The 16,016-nt window shown below is 47.9% G+C and overlaps 1 protein-coding gene across 3 annotated transcripts in view; it reads right to left on the reverse strand.

The window, feature by feature from the left end:
* LOC146816648 (zinc finger BED domain-containing protein 6-like) overlaps nucleotides 1–16,016 on the reverse strand; it is a 168,971-nt gene that overhangs the window by 45,478 nt on the left and 107,477 nt on the right. Inside the window, exon 1 of one of the 3 annotated variants that reach the window (XR_014962927.1) lies at nucleotides 75–295. The exons of 1 other annotated variant lie outside the window; for it this stretch is intronic. The gene's annotated coding sequence lies outside the window, so the exon portion shown is untranslated. Of the gene's footprint in view, nucleotides 1–74; nucleotides 296–16,016 lie in introns of those variants that run through there. One more of the 3 variants, XM_085610535.1, reaches the window with a different exon arrangement.

Below are 16,016 nucleotides of genomic sequence, written 5' to 3' on the forward strand. Positions count from 1 at the left end.
CAATGCGATAAATTGCTCGGACTACGCTATGGGGCTCCCTCCGACCACCCCAGTTACAGACCACCTGAACACACCTGCAAAAGCAGCAAAGGCCACGGGTACCACCGAACCACGCTTTGGATCCTTCGCGAGGGGGGGGGGGGGGGTGGTCGAATAACTCTGCAGTGAAGCACCGGCGGTCCGAAACTCGCTCTTGGTCCAAACTTGCTGCTGACGCGTCTTCTGGGAAGCTGGAGGAAGCAAAGAAGAAAGTTCCGGACGAAACCGCGTCTTTATCTTCCTGAGGGTGCCATCGCGCACCCTGATGACGTCGTGACGCCCCGGGCCGCTACCCCCCCCCCCCCCCCCCCCCCCCCCAACCGATCACTTCTGGAGCCTTGAGAAGGGAGAAGCCGTGGCTCCCTCCTGAGATGCAACTAAGGGCACCACCACTCCCCTAGGTGCGGGTGGCGCCAATTAATTGAGTTTTGTTTTTGTTCAGCATATTACTCTTGGTGCATGCTTTCAACGAAGTCGCCTCCATGCGTTTATAATGGCCATTTTTGAGAGCCCTGGTGCTCAGGCTCCGCTCAAGGAGTCAATGTTTCTCGCACTGCCTGTCAGAGCGATGAAGTGTTCAGAGTCCATGCTCATCCAATCTATGGCTTCTCTGCAGACTGAGTAGGCACGGACAACCACTGACAACGTCAATAGTTCCTGCTGGTGTCAGTTGCTGTGTTATCACACAAGTATGCAATAACAGAAGGCTCCGAGGGACACCAACAATACCAGTCCGTAACTTTGCACACTATGGAAATAACAGAATTTCAATTTGTGTTTAAGCCACGCCTATACGTATACATGTGCCCACGACCCTTTTAAAGACCCATGTTTTTCAGGCCACTTAAAGTCCTGACGTAGCAAACACATGAAACGGACAAAACAGACTCGCGCTTGTAAGCACACAGTCTGCAGCTCTTTGCTGTGTGTGACTCAGTCCAATCTGGTGTAAAATTAATAGCATGTAGCAGGCCAAACCGCTATTTCATGAGCTTCAAATTACAGAGCGCAATGCGACTTGATCCTAAATTATTATGATTGTCTGAAACTGTGGGCACAAGAATGTATAACAGTAGAAGACAAGACATGGAACACCCTCCCCATCCACCTGCAGCAGACTGAAGACCTCCTAACCTTCAGGAGACTTCTCAAGACCTGGCTCTTCGAACAGTAGCAGCGTCCCATCCCCCCCTCGCACCCCCTCCCCTCCAGCGCCTTGAGACCCTCACGGGTATGTAGTGCTCTTTGTAAATACTATGATTGATTGATTGAAGTGTGGGAAACTTCACTAAATGCAAGTGTATCATCTAAGCAGATGTAAGGTTTAAAGATTTACTTACAATTGTTTTAAATTAGGTATGTCTTTATTGTGTTTCATTAGTCTAGGAGGTCAAAATCTTTTATAATAGTTTGAAGAAAAGTATTCCATTAGTTTGTCCAACCGTTTCTTTCTGACTCGGTTTCCTTCCAAATATAACATTTTAGTGAGCTGCAGAGAATTTTATTTAAGGAATATGAAATTCTGAGAATATTTGCTTAATATCTTGTTTGGTCAGTCTATATTCTAAACAAATTTAGGCCTATGACGTGGACTTCAGTAAGCGATAAAACATTTAACAAATGTTGCGCCGGGCCGAGTCAAAGACTATTTTACCAAGTATTTCTTGTGCCCGAAAAATTAAAGATGGTAGAAATCTTCTTTTAACCCCACATCATAGATTCTAACAAAGGACTGGGAGAGAATGTGGATTAACGACTAGAAAGGCCGACCTCGAAGCTTGAACCAGGTGGATGGAGGCTCAAACATCCTGTGATTCTGGGCAAATCTATTAAACTCTCCCTGCCTAAAAAAAAGGAATGTGCCCGTCTGCAACGCAACTGGTGCTCATGTAAAGTGCTTTGATACTTACCGGTCAAGCTCTCGCTATATAAAACTGCAACAACAAAAAAATCTCGTTGCCATGGTAATAAGAGCAAAATCTAAGGAACGTGCTCCTGACTTTAAGGAGAAAAGTAGGCCTCTAATCAAACGAAAATCCAAGGCAGTTAGATGTGGGTAAATGTTCAATGTTTTTCCTGAAAAGTTTGCTACTAACTAGGTGTACGTAAGTGTCCTAAACTAACGCTTGTTCTACAATAACATATGGGGCCAGGATGTTATCTAAAGTTCCCATAGCCGGACGTAAACCAGTGACACTGAATGCATTATGCAACAAGACTAAATGTGAATGCCAAGTCTTCCATCTCATTTAATATTTTTTGCGACGAACTTGAACTCCACAGCCAGTAGAGATATTGGGCCATATGTAGGTAGCTAAATACCGGTCGGTAACGGCCGAAAATCGGTAAATTTCCCGTTACCGACCGGTATTTAGGCAATTGAGATGTAGGAGGCAGGATTGAAGGATTCAGTAATTTACCGATTCGTTATTTTAAGGAATCAGTAAAATACCGAATCGGTAAATTACTGAATCCTTAAATCCTATGTAGGGAGCACTCAAGTGAGTGCATTTTTGTTTTAAGGATTCGTTCTTTACCACCAACTACAGGTTGGTGGTAAATACCGAATACCTTTTAAAAAGCAATTTTGTGCTTTTCTAGAAATGCCATGTGGCAGACATACATGAGCATGTATGTGCGCCACATGTGCACACATGCACGATTCAGGGGTGCAACAGGGTGTCAATGTGACACCCTGCCACCCATGAATATGCTTCCCCTATTACCAAATCGGTATTTACCAAATCGGTAATAGTGAATGGCTTCCCATTCATTCCTATGGGCCTCCAGGCCCATAGGAATGAATAGGGAGGTATTCTTTATTACCGATTCGGTAATTACCGAATCGGTAATAACGAATATTACCGAATCGGTAAAATTTACAGATTTTTTACCTACATTCTATTTACCGATTCTTAAATACCGAATCGGTAAAATTTGGTATTTAGGAATCGGCAAATAGAAATTACCTACATATGGCCCATTATCTTGTAATTTGCTGTGATTGATGTTGGGCCTTTCTTCGCAATTGGGTGTAAAATCGACAGATGCCAGGACTCTGGTATAACATGTGATTGTGAACAATGATTATATGATATATGGAGGATTCTGCCCCAAAATTTGACGTCATGCTTAAAATGCCAGATATGAAGAGCATTAGGGCCAGGGGCCCTTTCCAGACCAGGACTTTAGATGGTGGTTGTAGGAGAGTAGGGTCTGCTTTCTATGTTCACCCCCACTTTTTTCTTTACTGGTTTTCGACTTAGATGTGGCTGTGGGCCTGCTAATCAGACCCACAGCCCAGCTGTTCTCTCTCTAAATTCATATTATGCACTTTAGGTGCATAACCCAATTGGTAGGGATCACCTTATTGGACCCTGTATAGTGTACCTTAGGTACCCAGGGCATAGGTGTACCCTAGGCCTACCAGGGGCTGCAGCATGTATTATGCCACCCCTGGCCTGGCTTTCCATTATGACACAACTGGCTGATCACTCAGCTGGGGCAAGGTCGTGTAATCACCCCTTGCTTAGGTGTAGTATTCTATACCTACCTTATATATAGACACATGTGTACCTATCAGCCACTCCTATGGCAGGCCTTAACAATCCTGAAGGCAGAGAGCTTGGTAACATGTGAGATGGTGCTCTAGCATGAGCTGAGCCTGTCTGCAGCTTTCAGAACCATGTCCTTATAGCTGTTCTATGATATAGCCTACCATATACTCTTAAAGTGCCTTATAATCTTAAACGGTTATGGTAACTATGGTTTGGCTTTATCGAAACATGTCGTGTAAGGTGTCCCATGCATAGTCCAGTTCAAACCGGCGCTGGGGCACTCCAGCCCCAGCTCTGGCGCGAAACTGGACAAAGGGAAGGGGGTGTAACCACCCCCCTCCCAGGTCCCACCCATAAGGCGTGACCTAGCAGGCAACCCAGCCCCCCAGATTAGTATAAGAGTGGGAGTTGGGCCCCAGGAGATTAGATTATCCTGAACCTGCAACTTGAACAGAAACTCTGGACCTTCGACATTCGACCTCAGGAAGAAGACTGAAGAAATCTCCCTTGTGGCCAAGGAGTGACCACCCTGGGCAACCAGGCACCATCCAGTGACTGCTGCTTGCTTTGCGACTGATCCTACGACTGATCCTACGAGGGACGACTGCAGAGACTGACCAGCGGCGAGACTTCCAGACACCTCTGAACCAGATCCACATCTACAGCAAAGCTGAGACCCGTGGAGGCGACGAGGGACGTGGGACCGGCGACTTGGGAAAAGTGGCTAGTAGCTGACTAGCGCGACTTCGGAGGCTTCCTCAAGGCTGTGCTTGGGGAATTGAGAAGTCCCCATCCCGAGCACCATCTGCAAAGAAGATCAGCTCCCCACACTTCACGTGTTCTGCGTGGGGCCCTTCTGCACCTGAGTTGCTCAACGTGTTGTCCGGTTGCTGGCCCGTTGGCTAGTGACCCTTGCGACGACGAACCTTTGATTTTGTCTTGCTGGTCCGGCTCCTCCAGACTAGCACCCGCTCCTCTGCAAAAGAGAAGCACCCCAGACCTTCCTGGTCTGCACCAGAAGCAAGTCCTCCATCCTGCGTGGGTTCCGCTTGCCAAGGCTTGGTGAGTCCTAACTCGACTTCGATGCCGCCGACAGCAAGAGCCTTCGTGGGACAGCTCGTCTCCTGGTCCTGGTCGTCCTCGACGTCTCCTGGTACCCGTGGCTGCTGCGACAAGCTTCACCTCTTCACTGCAATCTTCACGACATCGCCTGGTTCCTTCCTGGTTCCACGTGGTCACTGGCTAGTGACCCAGACTTTGTCCCTTCTGCTTGCAGGTATCCTTCCTTCTTGATCCCATCCTCGGGATCCACCGGACACTCTTCACTGGTGGCCTGCCAGCATCTTTTCTTCAGGCATCCATAGGAGTCAACGACGAAACAAGGGTAGTGACTATCCTAGTGTCTAGGTTTTAAGTCTCGACTTCCTAGCTATACCAAAAGTGTCCTAAAACACTTAATTTCTCATTACTAACTATTTCTATCGATTATACGCATTACGCGTGAGTGTTGCATTACGCGTGAGTGTTTCCACTCTGCACCTGAATCCCGTGGGCCTCCCACTTCCTAACCTTTGGTAGTATAGTGTAGCCCCAGCGATTCCCTAGGCCTAGGCCTAAGAATAAAATGTCCAGCAAGTTCATAGACATGGGCCTTCTCCTAGCAAAGAAAGAGGTGACGAAAGGGTGGAAGTCGAAGGCGGGGCCTACACACCGGAGATGGCTGAATGAATTTCTCAAATGGGCGGCTAGCGAGAGCACACTCAGATACCAACTAGCTCACCGAAAACCGGACGACCGGGCGCAGGCGGCGGCAATGGTATGGGAGGTGATGGTACAGGCCCTGCGGGATAGCCTAGCCAGTGGGGAGGAGGGTGAGAACTCTGAGGACGCAGCGGACAAAGTTGTGCCACTGGCCCCCCTGCCAAACACACACGATTAGGGATTATTGCATTTTTCCTGCTACCCACCACACATGCTATTTGTTCCTGACTAGGCGCAATGGGGAGGGCACTAGGGAGGGGTGGGTGGAGGGGGAGTTTATAAGTTTAAGGTTTTCTGGAAGTAGATTGTAAGTTCTGAGCGTAACTGGGGGAGCAGAGGGACAGAGATCAAAAGCGGGCAGCGGGGCTCCCCTCCGGAAGTATGCTCCTGACAGTTTTGTATCAATGTGCCATGGGTCTATGTGACGCCGCCCGGCCTCCGGGATGTGGGCAGTACGGCTGTGTATACTGCACGGACTAACGGTTAAGGGGAGGACGGGAAACCTGCATTATTGACATGCATCCTAGTTGCTGTACGTTGTACTTGGTCCTGCAATAAAAATGGTTTGACAAAAAAAAATGGGTGTACCCTAGGCCTACCAGGGGCTGCAGCATGTATTATGCCACCCCTGGCTGGCCTTCCATTATGACACAACTGGCTGATCACTGAGCTGGGGCAAGGTCGTGTAATCACCCCTTGCTTAGGTGTAGTATCCCTATCCTACCTTATATATAGACACATGTGTACCTATCAGCCACTCCTATGGCAGGCCTTAACAATCCTGGAGGCAGAGTGCTTGGTAACATGTGAGATGGTGCTCTAGCATGAGCTGAGCCTGTCTGCAGCTTTCGGAACCATGTCCTTATAGCTGTTCTATGATATCGCCTACCATATACTCTTAAAGTGCCTTATAATCTTAAACGGTTATGGTAACTATGGTTTGGCTTTATCAAAACATGTTGTGTAAGGTGTCTAACACTTTGGAATACTACCCCCACACCATTCCTGGCAGTGAGGATAGTATTCCTCCCTTCTAGAGGGAGAAGACATGTTGAATACCTACTTACCCGGTTAAAGTTAACCAGAGCCCCAGCATCACAAAATGGATGCTGCTGCCACGACACAAGTCTGACCTCCTGCTGCTGGGAGTGATCCCGGCAAGGGAGGCTTGGACAATAGGTTTCCTGCCTTGGGAGGTGCTAGCACCACCCCAGACAGGCCTTAGTGTATTGAGGCAGGGAGGGTTGAATGAAACGAGACACTGCCTGGGACACACAAGGTGTCCCATGCATAGTCCAGTTCAAACAGGTGCTGGGGCACTCCAGCCCCAGTACTGGTGCAAAACTGGACAAAGGGAAGGGGGTGTAACCACCCCCCTCCCAGGTCCCACCCATAAGGCGTGACCTAGCAGGTAACCCAGCCCCCCAGATTTGAATAAGAGTGGGAGCTGAGTCCCTAGGAAATTGGATTATCCTGACCTGCAACTTGAACAGAAACTCTGGACCTTCGACATTCGACTACGGAAGAAGACTGAAGAATCTCCCTTGTGGCCAAGGAGTGGCCACCCTGTGCAAACAGGCACCATCAAGCGAACTGCCTTTTGCTTTGCCTGAAGTTCTACGAGGAACCGACTGCAGAGCCCGACCAGCGCCTTGACTTCTAGACTTCTTCGACCCTGATCCACATCCACAGCAAAGCTGAGATCCGTGGAGGCGACGAGAGACGTGGGACCGGCTACCTGGGAAAATTGGCTACTAGCTTCCAGCGCAGCTTCTGAGGCATCCTCGAAGTTGTGCTTTGGGGATTGAGAAGCCCCAATCCCAAGCACCATCTGCACCAAAGATCAGCCCTCCACACTCCACGAGTTCTGCGTGGGGCCCTTCTGCATTTTCCTGCTTGCCGCGTCCGTCCGGTTACTTGCCCGTTGGCTAGTAGCCTCTGCGACGACGCACCCTTAACTTTCCACCGCTGGTTTGGCTCCTCCAGACTGGCCCTTGCTTCCCTGTGAAAGAGAAGCACCCCAGACCTTCCTGGTCTGCAACTGAAGCAAATCCTTCATCCTGCGTGGGTTGCGCTTGCCAAGGCTTGTTGGGTCCCAACTCGACATCGACGATGCCAACAGCAAGAGCCCTCGTGGGACAGCTCGCCTCCTGGTTCTGGTTGTCCTCGACGCCTCCTGGTGCCCGTGGCTGCTGCGACAAGCTTCACCTCTTCACCTGCATCTTCACGACATCGCCTGGTTCCTTCCTGGTTTCTTCCTGGCTCCTGCGACGAAACCCGACGCAAGTTCACACCTATGCACCCGCAGCCCGTGGGCTATGTAACTTGAGTACTCCGGTGCTCACAAGGGTATTGACTATCCAAGTGTCTAGTTTCCAAGTCCCTAACTCCTAGCTTCCCCAGAAGTGTCCTAAAACTCTTTATTTCTAAACTGTACTATTTCTATCGACTATACGCATTACGCGTGAGTGTTTACACTCTGCACCTGAATCCCGTGGGCCTCCCACTCCCTAACAACTGGTAGGATAGTGTAGCCCCAGCGATTCCCTAGGCCTACGCCTAACCTGTGTTCGTGACAGTGGTTTTATACCTCTTACTTAGTATATGGTTTGCGTGGCCCCTAGGTGCCTAACTGTATTACTTACCTGTGTGACTTAATGTATGCTTAAATAAGACTGTGTTGTACTTACCTCAAATCTCATAAAGAGTGCTGAGGGTATTTTGACTAGAATAAATACATACTATTTTTATATATCTGTTGTGGTGTCCTTTCATTTGATATTCAAGGGATTGCATATGGTATCACAGCTGGCTTCACATGCCATACAGAGTTTATCCTAAGACTGCTCTTGTCCATGCTTAGCTGGTCTATAAGGTTGACTTTACAACCAATCACCATAAGGGTTGTTTGGACTGATATAAGGTGTACACTAGAATTAGTGACATCATACATCAGGCCAACTTCTCACATTGGTGAGCAGCGGTTGGGATCTGAGCTTGCTATTGTAATACCATTGCAATCTTGAGATATCAAATTGGAAGATCACAAAGATACTTGTCAGGTACATATAACATAGCTTATAAATACTTAAGTTCTACTGAACTTAGTTGTTGTAGGTTGAAGGGCCTAGCACACCCTGACTACAACTACTAGATAGGTTTTAGTAGATACAACTAGTGTAGGTAGGTGCACACACCACACCCTCACTAGATCATGTCTCTGAGACCCGCCACGGGCAAGGGTCCAAAACGTAGTGAGGCGCACTACGTTTAGGACCCTTGCCTGTTGAGGCGCACTACGTTTTGGCCCCTTGCCTGTCGCGGGTACTTGGGCCTCCCACACGAGTGAGGCACCGTTTTTATCGGGAGACCCGGGGGAACGCTGGGTGGTAGGAAATTTGTGTCCGCCCGGTGATGCCACAACTTTCCCACACAAAAATGTGTGAAAAAGGTGATTTTTTCAGCTAAATTTGAGGTTTGCAGGGCATTCTGGGTAAGGAAACGTTGGGAGATCCATGCAAGCCATACCTCCCTGGAATACCCCGGGTGTCTAGTTTTCAGAAATGTGTGGGTTTGGTAGGTTTCCCTAGATAGCCGCCAAGCCCGGGGCCAAAAACTCATGGGACCCCCTTTGCAAAACCAGGTTGTTTTGTGATAGGTAATTTTGATGTCTCCTCAATTGGTTTTGGGCCCTTGCCTGACGCGGACAGGCAAGGGCCCATGTGAGGTACCATTTTTCTCGTAAGACTTTGGGGAACGCGGGGTGGGTCGAAATTTGTGGATCCACGCAGATTCCGGAACTTTCCACCACAGAAATGTGGGGAAAATGTGTTTTTTTTGACAATTGTTTAGGTTTGCAAGGGATTCTGGGTAACAGACCCTGGTGGGAGGCAGTCAAGTCACCCCATCCTGGATTCTCCCGGGTGTCTAGTTTTCAAAAATGTATAGGTTTGCTAGGTTTCCCAAGGTGCCCGCAGAGCTAGGGTTCAAAAACTACAGCTAGACGTTTTGCCAAAAAAGGGTCATTTTTCACTGCGAAATTGAGGTGTGACCAAGTTGCGTTTTGCACGGTTTCCTGTCGCGGGCACTAGGCCGACCCACACAAGTGAGGTACCATTTTTCTCGTAAGACTTTGGGGAACGCGGGGTGGGTGGAAATTTGTGGATCCACACAGATTCCGGAACTTTCCACCACAGAAATGTGGGGAAAATGTGTTTTTTTTGACAATTTTTTAGGTTTGCAAGGGATTCTGGGTAACAGACCCTGGTGGGAGGCAGTCAAGTCACCCCATCCTGGATTCCCCTGGGTGTCTAGTTTTCAAAAATGTATAGGTTTGCTAGGTTTCCCAAGGTGCCCGCAGAGCTAGGGTTAAAAAACTACAGCTAGACATTTGCCAAAAAAGGGTCATTTTTCACTGCGAAATTGAGGTGTGACCACGTTGCGTTGTGCGCCGTTTCCTGTCGCGGGCACTAGGCCGACCCACACAAGTGAGGTACCGTTTTTCTTGTAAAACTTTGGGGAACGCGGGGTGGGTGGATATTTGTGGATCCACGCAGATTCCGGAACTTTCCACCACAGAAATGTGGGGAAAATGTGTTTCTTTGGACAATTTTTTAGGTTTGCAAGGGATTCTGGGTAACAGACCCTGGTGGGAGGCAGTCAAGTCACCCCATCCTGGATTCCCCTGGGTGTCTAGTTTTCAAAAATGTATAGGTTTGCTAGGTTTCCCAAGGTGCCCGCAGAGCTAGGGTTCAAAAACTAGAGCTAGGCACTTTGCCAAAAAAGGGTAAATTTTCACTGAGATATTGAGTTGTGACCACGTTGCGTTTTGCGCCGTTTCCTGTCGCGGGCACTATGCCTACCCACACAAGTGAGGTACCATTTTTATCGGGAGACTTAGGGTAATTCAGATTTGTAAAGGAACTGTTATTATCTTTTGACTTTCGATGCATTTCTGCCTTCCAAATGAAAGATATTGTGTAAAAAAGAAGTCATTCTAAAAAATGACTGATAATTCTCATGCTAGTATGAGTATTCCCAATTTCAGAAATGTGCAAATATCTATTGTTTCTAAACTCTATATTTTGTTCCCATTTCAGAAATACATAGGTGTCTTTCATACCGATTTTTCCATGTACACATTTTTACAGAATAATTACTATATACCCGGTACATAATAAAAAACCATTGCAAGTTGCTGCTCAGTTTTTGGCTCTGGGTTCGTCGGGTTCTTGGTGAACCTACAAGTCCTATATATCCCCACAACCAGTAATGTCCAGCGGATGTAATGGTATATAGCTTTCAAAGAGCTGTCATAATTAGACAAAGTTACAGGTGAAAACGTTGACACAAAATGCTGTTTTTTTCAACTAATTTTCAATTTATCCTATATTTAACTGTTAGTTTCTATAGGAAAACCTTGATAGATCTACACAAATGACCCCTTGCTGAATTCAGAATTTTGTCTTCTTTTTGGAAATGTATAGCTTTCCAGGATCCATTATTGCTTTTGTACCCATTTCTGCCATTAACTGGAAGGAGGTCAAAAGCACAAAAAATAGCAAAAATAGGCTATGTCCCAGAAAAATGCCAAAACTGTGTTAAAAATGTTGGGTTTCTGACAAAAGTCTGGTATGCCCGAAAAGCTGGGAAAATGGCGATTTCAACCCCACAAACCCTTTTTTGATAACATTTGCAGGGAAAAACCCAGATGCTTTCATTTGCAGCCCGTTTTTCCCATTTTTCCGAAAAAAAACAAAATTGTGCTGTATTTTGGCTCATTTCTGTAACCCCTCTAGGAGAATCCACAAACCCGGAGTACCTTTAGAATCCCCATGATGTTGGAAGAAAAGGACGCAAATTTGGCGTGGATACCTAATGTGGTCAAAAAGTTACAGGGGCCTAAGCGCGCACTACCCCAAATAGCCAAAAAAAGGCTTGGCACAGGAGGGGGAAAAGGCCTGGCAGCGAAAGGGTTAATAACTGTCAAAACCAGCTACTGCATCAATACCTGATTGACTCTGATCTGACTTCTCCCCAAGAATTGGGAAAGAAGGCAGATAGGTGGGTCAGGACTAGAATTAAGCAGAAAAACCAGAACCAGGGCGGTGATCAGAAAAAGGCAGACCAGAAGGGTAATGAGCAGAAATCAAAAGACCAGAAGTCTTCACCAGGCCCCCAAAAGGCTCAGGGGGAGGGTGGTCCCAAAAAGGATAAGAAGAAAGATGGCCAAAAGAAACCTTGGTGTAACTATTGTAAGTCCAATTCCCATTGGTTTAGTGAGTGCACCAAAAAGGACAAGCCCCCAGCCACCATTGCCCCCAAGGCAACTGTACCCCCTAGTCCAGCTGTAAGTGGTGGTTCCCAGCAAAAGGGTGTAATAGGGTTAACCCTGGGAACTGAAGTGGATTCTGGCCTAGTCAGAATGCCCACTCAGGCTGTTCTGATCTGTGATGGGGACATAGCTTTGTCCTCTACTATAGGTCCCAGTAACCTGGGAAAGTACAGACAGACTCCTTTTATCAACCAAAGAATGGCTCAGGCCTACAGGGACACAGGTGCTAGTGTCACAATGGTGACACCTGCCTTTGTGGACCCTGGACAGATCATGCTAGATGAGAACTACCTAGTGACCAACGCTAGCAATGCCACTACCTCCCCATAGTGTGGCAATTGTTAACTTCTCCTGGGTAGGGGTAACTGGCCTCAAGAAAGTTGTTGTGAGTTCAGACCTTCCTGTAGATTGTTTGTTGGGAATTGACCTTGAAACATCAGTGTGGTCTGAAGTGGAGTATAGGACCCATGCAGAAATGCTGGGAATGGATGCACATGTCCTTGCTGTGACTAGGTCACAGGCCAAAAAGTGCAACACTGAACAGGTGCTGGATCCTGGAACAATGGACCAGATACAACCCAAGAGAAAGAGCAGAAGGGGTAAGGCTGTGCCTTCCCCCTGCCTCAGGTAGAGAGTCAGCCCTCACAGGAGGATGATTCTGAGAGCCCTGAAGGAACTGTCCTAGAAGAACTGGAACCTGATCAGGTTGAGGTTCTTGGGTCAGGGGGACCTTCAAGGCCAGATCTGAGGCAGGCCCAATTAGACTATCCTTCTCTTGAACCCCACTGACAGCAGGCTGCTGCTGAGGCTGCAGGGAATGCTCAAGGTACCCATAGAGTGTTTTGGGATGAAGGGCTACTGTACTCAGAGGCTAGAGATCCCAAGCCTGGTGCTTCTAGGAGGTTGGTCATACCATTGAGTTTCAGAGGCTTCCTTCTTACCTTGGCCCATGATATTCCTCTTGCAGGACACTTAGGCCAGAACAAGACTTGGGACAGACTTGTCCCTCACTTTCACTGGCCTCACATGTCAGAAGATACCAAGAAGTTTTGTCGCTCCTGTGTCACCTGCCAAGCCAGTGGCAAATCAGGTGGCACCACAAAGGCCCCCCTCATACCACTACCTGTGGTGGGGGTCCCCTTTGAGAGAGTGGGGATAGACATTGTTGGACCAATGGACCCCCAGACAGCATCTGGGCACAGATTCATACTGGTGATAGTGGACCATGCCACCAGGTACCCAGAAGCTATACCCCTGAGGACCACAACAGCCCCTGTTGTGGCAAGAGCCCTACTTGGAGTATTCTCCAGAGTAGGATTTCCAAAGGAGGTTATTTCTGACAGAGGTGCCAACTTCATGTCAGGATATTTGACTGCAATGTGGAAGGAGTGTGGTGTAAACTACAAATTCACTACCCCCTATCACCCACAATGCAATGGGCTTGTGGAAAGATTCAACAAGACCCTAAAGGGAATGATAAAAGGTTTACCAGACAAGCTTAGGCGAAGATGGGACATCCTTTTACCCTGCCTTCTGTTTGCTTACAGAGAGGTCCCACAAAAGGGGGTTGGCTACAGCCCTTTTGAGCTTTTGTTTGGGCATCCTGTAAGGGGACCCCTATGTCTAGTAAGGGAAGGATGGGAGAGACCTCTCAGACAACCCAAGCTTGATATAGTGGACTATGTACTTGGCCTCCACTCCAGGATGGCAGAGTATATGAAGAAGGCTTCTAAAAACCTTGAGGCAAGCCAAGAACTCCAAAAAACTTGGCATGACCAAAAGGCTGTGCTGACTGTGTACCAGCCAGGACAGAAAGTGTGGGTGTTGGAGCCAGTGGCCCCAGCAGCACTCCAGGAAAAATGGTCTGGACCCCACACTATTGTTGAACAGAAGGGAGAAGTCACCTACTTGGTGGACCTAGGGACTCCCAGAAGCCCCCACAGGGTGCTTCATGTCAACAGGTTAAAGGCATATGTTGACAGGGCAGACATGGGCTTACTCATGGCTACAGATGAGGGGCAGGAGGAAGAGAGTGACCCTCTCCCAGACCTGCTGACTCAGAACCCTGATGATGGTTCAGTTGATGGTGTGGTCTTTTCTGACAGCCTCACTAACCATCAGCAACAGGACTGCAGACAAGTTCTACAGGCCTATAGACATACGTTCTCTCTGACCCCAAGTCAGACAAACTGGTGCACCCATGAGGTGGACACTGGTGACAGTCTGCCTGTGAAGAGTAAAATCTACAGGCAACCTGACCATGTCAGGGACTGCATAAAAATTGAGGTACAAAATATGTTGGAGCTGGGAGTCATTGAACCTTCAGCGAGCCCTTGGGCTAGTCCTGTAGTTCTTGTGCCTAAACCTCACTCCCAGAATGGTAAGAGAGAGATGAGGTTTTGCGTGGATTACAGAGGTCTCAATGCTGTCACTAGGACAGATGCCCACCCAATACCTAGGGCAGATGAGCTCATTGACAGATTGGCTGCTGCCAAGTTTTTGAGTACATTTGACCTGACAGCAGGCTACTGGCAAATCAGACTAGCTGAGAATGCAAAGGCCAAAACTGCTTTCTCAACCCCAGGAGGACATTATCAATTTGTGGTAATGCCCTTTGGCTTGAAGAATGCACCTGCCACTGTCCAAAGGTTGGTGAATCAAGTCCTTACTGGGTTGGATGACTACTGTGCAGCTTATCTTGATGATATTGCTGTCTTTAGCTCCACCTGGGAGGATCACCTGGTCCACCTGAGGAATGTTTTAGAGGCCCTGCAAAAGGCAGGCCTCACTATCAAGGCCACTAAGTGCCAGATAGGGCAGAGCAAGGTTGTGTACCTGGGTCACCTAGTAGGTGGGGGTCAGGTTCAACCACTGGAGAGCAAGATCCAGACCATAAAGGACTGGACTCCTCCAATTACCCAGACACAGGTCAGAGCTTTCTTGGGCCTGTCTGGGTACTACAGAAAGTTTGTTAAGAACTATGGGTCCATTGTGACACCACTTAATGACTTGACCTCTAAGAAAATGCCAAAGAAAGTTCAGTGGACAGTAAGCTGTCAGAAGGCATTTGATGACCTGAAGCAGGCCATGTGCACTGCACCTATTCTGAAAAGTCCGGACTACTCCAAAGAGTTCATTGTCCAGACAGATGCTTCTGAGTTGGGTGTGGGAGCTGTTCTTTCACAACTGAATATAGATGGTCAAGACCAACCCATTGCTTTTATAAGTAGAAGGCTGACCCCTAGAGAAAAACGTTGGTCAGCTATTGAGAGGGAGGCCTTTGCTGTGGTTTGGGCCCTGAAGAAGCAGAGGCCATACTTGTTTGGCACTCACTTCAAGATTCAGACAGACCATATGCCCCTCTTGTGGCTAAATCAGATAAAGGGTGAAAATCCCAAACTTCTTAGGTGGTCCACTTCCCTACAGGGGATGGACTTCACAGTGGAACATAGACCTGGGACTGACCATGCCAATGCAGATGGACTCTCCAGATATTTCCACTTAGAACATGAAAAACTCAACTGGTCAAGGTTAGTTTAATGTCCCTAAGTTTGGGGGGGGGGGGTTGTGTAGGAGAGTAGGGTCTGCTTTCTATGTTCACCCCCACTTTTTGCTTTTGCTTTACTGCTTTTCGACTTAGATGTGGCTGTGGGCCTGCTAATCAGACCCCCAGCCCAGCTGTTCTCTCTCTAAAGTAATACTATGTACTTTAGGTGCATAACCCAATTGGTAGGGATCACCTTATTGGACCCTGTATAGTGTACCTTAGGTACCCAGGGCATAGGTGTACCCTAGGCCTACCAGGGGCTGCAGCATGTATTATGCCACCCCTGGCCTGGCCTTCCATTATGACACAACTGGCTGATCACTCAGCTGGGGCAAGGTCGTGTAATCACCCCTTGCTTAGGTGTAGTATCCCTATACCTACCTTATATATAGACACATGTGTACCTATCAGCCACTCCTATGGCAGGCCTTAACAATCCTGGAGGCAGAGTGCTTGGTAACATGTGAGATGGTGCTCTAGCATGAGCTGAGCCTGTCTGCAGCTTTCGGAACCATGTCCTTATAGCTGTTCTATGATATCGCCTACCATACACTCTTAAAGTGCCTTATAATCCTCGCGGTTATGGTAACTATGGTTTGGCTTTATCAAAACATGTCGTGTAAGGTGTCTAACACTTTGGAATACTACCCCCACACCATTCCTGGCAGTGAGGATAGTATTCCTCCCTTCTAGAGGGAGAAGACATGTTGAATACCTACTTACCCGGTTAAAGTTAACCAGAGCCCCAGCATCACAAAATGGATGCTGCTGCCACGAC

This window comes from Triturus cristatus, chromosome 6, assembly GCF_964204655.1.
Source record: "Triturus cristatus chromosome 6, aTriCri1.1, whole genome shotgun sequence".
Classification (NCBI taxonomy): Eukaryota; Metazoa; Chordata; class Amphibia; order Caudata; family Salamandridae; genus Triturus; species Triturus cristatus.